This window comes from Tachypleus tridentatus, chromosome 3 (genome assembly GCF_004210375.1).
Source record: "Tachypleus tridentatus isolate NWPU-2018 chromosome 3, ASM421037v1, whole genome shotgun sequence".
Taxonomy (NCBI): Eukaryota; Metazoa; Arthropoda; class Merostomata; order Xiphosura; family Limulidae; genus Tachypleus; species Tachypleus tridentatus.
In genome coordinates, this window is record NC_134827.1 from 104,300,944 (window position 1) to 104,307,187 (window position 6,244).

Here is a 6,244-nt window from a genome sequence, read left to right on the forward strand (position 1 = left end):
TTTACTAGCATGCTGCACTGTGTATCAAAGGGTCACACTCGTACACACTCCTTATATTAGACTGGGGGGGGGTTAATATTGGTCAATTTGATCAAGAACTGGTGGTCTGTATTCCTCCCTCTGGTCAACTGTACTAAATTAGGTATGAATCTTAAGATTCTCTGGCCTGACCCTTTAGCCCTGTGTCACATAAGATGCATTCAGATAAAAATACCAAATTCTTTGTTTTGGGTGTCAGAGGAAAGTTAAATTTGCATTTAGAGTAACAACCACAAAAATTATAAATCACTGATACATAAAATATGTTCAGTTTATTCAAATTACAAAATTACAATAACTGTGCAGTTCTTAAAATGAGTAAAGAACTATTTTATTTGGGGATCTAATCAATGTGCCTTTAACAAAGTGTAGTAACACAGAAATATTCCTACTCTGTACACTTGTAAAATCCAATTAAAATAAGAATGAAACTTTTGCACTGTTTCAAGACATTTCTCTTCCTACTATATTGCATTTAATGTTCAAATAACAAAGAATTTTGTTAATATTCATTAATTCAGTTTAATTAATTAGTCACTGGTATCTGTATAAAAGTTGCAATTTACAAATGAACAACAGGTGAACGATACTGCAGTAGTATTATACAAAACAAATTACTTATTTTATCACATTTCTCAAATTTATGTGATAATTTGGAAGCAAGTTTTTTGTTGTTAGGTAAACTATTTACGTTTTTAATATCCAATGGTATCTTCAAATTATGTGTAATTGGAACAGTAAGATTGTGTTTTTGTTTTTGCTTTAAATATTTAGGTGTGTACCTTAAGCAGTGTTACCATACATTTGCAAACTTATGACAAAAATTGTTCAGCATTGAATGTCAGTGTGTCTGTGGACTCGTGCTGAAACCTGGTTTCAATACTCACAGTTGACACAGCACACGTAGCCCGATATCCTGCTCTGTGCTTTATAAACAAAACAAATATTGGATGTTATCAAATTTTGTATTTTTGAAGTCAGTTGTGTTGAACTAAAGTTTTAAAATGTATTAAAATATTTAACCTTCATTAGTCGAACAGTTGTGAACATGGTTTCGAACCTATTTGTTTTGTAACTGTATCATTTACTGAAGTTTGATATTTTCTTTTCTATATTTGAAAAGAAGCAAAACATTTTATAACCTGTGAACACTTCAGTATGATATAAATGATTGAAGGATATTGATAACCATTTTTATTTCCTTAATTAGGATAGAAAATTACATATATTTACATATAACTGAAGCTTTCTGCACTAAAGGCCAGGATGCATATCATAGGGTATAAGGTTTGATTCACTTAACTGGCTGTTCACTCCCATATGTATGGGCTAACTGTGATAGCTCACTTTCCAATTAAAATATATTCTTGATGCTTTTGGATAGTTAGCACGGGCATCATTTCTAAATTGGAATGCTTGTGTCTGAACCCTAGGGGTTACTATAACTCGAACACCAAGCTCGGGTATTGCATAAGTTCTAAAAAGAACATGGAAATAGTATTAACAGACAACAAACATAACGAGAAATTCAACACTTCATATCCTTATGAATACCTTTTAGTTATTGCTTAACTTATCTCATTACTGTACCTCGTAAACCGTTTATCCTGCTTGCTGAGGATCCTACCTGTTGCACATTGTTTTGGGGGGAGAAGAAAAAGCTATGTGGATATCTTTTTTTAGGAAATCGTACTTGTAAATTAGATTCCACATGCAAGCCGAGAGTTGTGCTCTGAAGACTTGAACTACAACAGTCAAGGGTGGAGAAAACGTAACATTGACAGTTTGGGTGTACAGAAATGACACTTCAGATTTTCCAGTAATGAGAAATATACATTGATGACCAGTCTATTTGGTGAAGAGGTGCTAATATTTCATTAGTATAAGTAAAATATATCCCCTTTCTCCATCGTCAATACCATTTTGACCATTTTCTTTTCTCTCTCATTTTTTGCTCATGACAGCTTATTTAGAAACTTGGCTCAACACATATATAGTCCCACTTTATTCTCCAATGCACTGTATAGTGGCACAGTAGTATATCTGTGGTCATATACTGCAAGAAACAGGGTTTTGATACCCATGGTGTGCAGAGTACAGATGGTTTTTTGTGTAGTTTTGTGTCCAATAACAAATCTCTGTCGTTTATTAGAATTTTTACGTGGCACTGGATCTTTTTTAATATTTATATGGCTGTATTGAACAGAAAATTTTAATTTTTAAGATTGCTGTATTTCTTTGCAATAGCGTAAATATAATTTGACAAAAGGCTTAGGGTGACTCATGGAATAAAATAAGTTAGCATTGTACTGGTGGTTTAAGTGTTAGAAAATATGATGTCCCATTCCCTCACTATTAAGAAAGAAAAGTATTTTTTTTAATGTAAAGCCATAAATCGTGCTCATTTTTGTTTGTTTGTTCTGTCTACAAAGTGAGATGGAACTAAAATACATGTTTGTGTGCACAATGAAACTGAGGTTTAAGAAGTTTATTAGTAAAACATTACTTTGTTGAACCTTATAGTACTGTAGTCTTAGTGTTATTGATAAATAAATAGCTTTTGTGGGGGCAGATATGTAACTGCTACTGTTTACAGACTTTAAGACATGTTTCCTCTTACCTCAAAAGTTATACACTTACTAGACCTGGTTTCTTGAACATTTCGTGGGTTGACACTGTTTGCTGACTGCTTATGTGTTTGTTATTTGTTACGAAAATGTTATCCAATGTCTTCTTGTTGTTGGCATGTTCCTTGCCCCGCATATTAAGGTGAGGTTGTGACCATAGGTGGTAACCTGTGGCACCTACTGCAATCAATAGGATTATCCCAAGAATCACTATGACACCAACCAATGGCAATGTTCCATCAGCAACTGTTCCTTCTGAAATCAGTCATTTAAAAAAAAAAAAGAGATCCACCATGCATTTCACTGTAACATTAAACAGAGTTAAGTGTTAATCCAAAAATGTGACAAGTACAACAGATGTGTAGTTGTTATTCTAGACCAAGAACACTACATTACTGTAGATAATATATTCAGATGAAACAGAATAATAACTTTGTATTTAAGTTCTATAATTTAATTCAAAAATTTTGATAAAATGTTAAAGAGAAATGAGACAAATCTGGTGGTGAAGAGAAGCAGTTTTTGGTATTGATCGTTTACAATAAACAGTTGTTGTTTGTCAACTAACAAATCTCAATAAACAGTTGTTGTTTGTCAACTAACAAATCTCAATAAACAGTTGTTGTTTGTCAACTAACAAATCTCAATAAACAGTTGTTGTTTGTCAACTAACAAATCTCAAACAGTTGTTGTTTGTCAACTAACAAATCTCAATAAACAGTTGTTGTTTGTCAACTAACAAATCTCTAAGTGGTTTTATCCATCTTGTTTTATTGTTGCCATAGATCGTTTACAATAAACAGTTGTTGTTTGTCAACTAACAAATCTCAAAGTGGTTTTATCCATCTTGTTTTATTGTTGCCATAGATCGTTTACAATAAACAGTTGTTGTTTGTCAACTAACAAATCTCAAAGTGGTTTTATCCATCTTGTTTAATTGTTGCCATAGATCGTTTACAACAAACAGTTGTTGTTTGTCAACTAACAAATCTCTAAGTGGTTTTATCCATCTTATTTTATTGTTGCCATAGATCGTTTACAACAAACAGTTGTTGTTTGTCAACTAACAAATCTCAAAGTGGTTTTATCCATCTTGTTTTATTGTTGCCATAGATCGTTTACAATAAACAGTTGTTGTTTGTCAACTAACAAATCTCTAAGTGGTTTTATCCATCTTGTTTTATTGTTGCCATAGATCGTTTACAACAAACAGTTGTTGTTTGTCAACTAACAAATCTCTAAGTGGTTTTATCCATCTTGTTTTATTGTTGCCATAGATCGTTTACAACAAACAGTTGTTGTTTGTCAACTAACAAATCTCTAAGTGGTTTTATCCATCTTGTTTTATTGTTGCCATAGATCGTTTACAACAAACAGTTGTTGTTTGTCAACTAACAAATCTCAAAGTGGTTTTATCCATCTTATTTTATTGTTGCCATAACCCAATGGTTAATGATACACCAAGGATCATAACATTTGTGACCTAATGTAACTGATCATTCTATTAGCTGTAGTTATTCAGTTAAAGGACTTTGTGGTGGTCAATGCTGCTGACTAGCTTTTATTACTGCAGTCAAAGGTTAAAAGAGAGAGAGAGAGAGAAACGTTGTAGACTTCCAAGGTTGTTCAGACCGTATATTTGGTTCAGAATTAAAACCCCAGTCTTTCATGCTTAGATATTTATCTTAATAATATAAGATACTGTACAAACTGGTTATATTAAAGAAAAGTAATACATTTGTTTTCAAAATAAATCGGTGTAACCATTTGTTCTTCAGATGGTAAAAATATGAGTTATGTACACACTAGCAGTTGAAATCAGTACTCGTGTCTAAACCTGAAGATTACCTAGGAAGGTCAAAACGTTGTTCACTCCTTACCAATAAAAGTGTTAATACCCATATCAGCTGTCTTGAGATACATTTTTATTTCAATTGGGTTTCTCTTCATCAAATAGTTTGTGTCAGTCATTACCGGGTGGCCTGGCATGGCCAGGTGGATTAAGGCATTCGACTTGTCGTGTGACGATCATGGTTCGAATCCTCATTGCACCAAACATCCTCGTCCTTTCAGCCATGGGGACATTGTAATGTTATGGTCAATCCCACTATTTGTTGATAAAAGAGTAGCTTAAGAATTGGCACTGGGTAGTGATGACTAGTTGCCTTCCCTTTAGTCTTTCACTCATAAATTAGGCACGGCTAGCACAGATGGCCCTCGTGTAGCTTTGCGCAAAATTCAAAAACAAAAATTACCAGGTATAAAATGTCATGTATCTGTTCTCCATCAGTAGGTGAAAACAGTCAATCTGTGCGACAGTTTTAAAAACCACACATAGTAATAAATGATGATATGTGGAAACAATTTTAAAAACCACATTAGTCCCAGTCTCAAAAGTGCAATAGAAGAAATAACTTTGTGTACAGAATAAAGAAAAAAAAAGTCCAATGAGATTGAAACAGTGTCGCACACTTCACAGGTTTTCACTGTATGTCTTCAAGTGTGTGTTGTTTTGCCAAAATCACTTATTTATACCATTACAAAAAAATACAATTTATTATTAAAGAATTTCATGCCATCTGCTGACAACATTTCCATTATTTTTATTCAATACTTCAAGATAATTTTTCTATATTTCATTATCTGAGTAGAATCAAGAAAATTAACTTCCAGTTTGTTTGGGTTTTTTTCTCCATTGAATTATGGGTTTGGTTTCATTATGCTCTGTTAATGTTCAAATAGGAATACATTGAATTATGGGTTTGGTTTCATTATGCTCTGTTAATGTTGAAATAGGAATACATTGAATTATGGGTTTGGTTTCATTATGCTCTGTCAATGTTGAAATCAGAATAATTTGAATTATGGGTTTGGTTTCATTATGCTCTGTCAATGTTGAAATCAGAATAATTTGAATTATGGGTTTGGTTTCATTATGCTCTGTCAATGTTGATATAGGAATACATTGAATTATGGGTTTGGTTTCATTATGCTCTGTTAATGTTGATATAGGAATACGTTGAATTATGGGTTTGGTTTCATTATGCTCTGTTAATGTTGAAATAGGAATACGTTGAATTATGGGTTTGGTTTCATTATGCTCTGTTAATGTTGAAATAGGAATACGTTGAATTATGGGTTTGGTTTCATTATGCTCTGTCAATGTTGAAATAGGAATACATTGAATTATGTGTTTGGTTTCATTATGCTCTGTTAATGTTGAAATAGGAATACATTGAATTATGGGTTTGGTTTCATTATGCTCTGTCAATGTTGAAATCGGAATACATTGAATTATGGGTTTGGTTTCATTATGCTCTGTCAATGTTGAAATCAGAATAATTTGAATTATGGGTTTGGTTTCATTATGCTCTGTTAATGTTGAAATCGGAATAATTTGAATTATGGGTTTGGTTTCATTATGCTCTGTTAATGTTGAATATAGGAATACATTGAATTATTGGTTTGGTTTCATTATGCTCTGTCAATGTTGAAATCAGAATAATTTGAATTATGGGTTTGGTTTCATTATGCTCTGTTAATGTTGAAATCGGAATACATTGAATTATGGGTTTGGT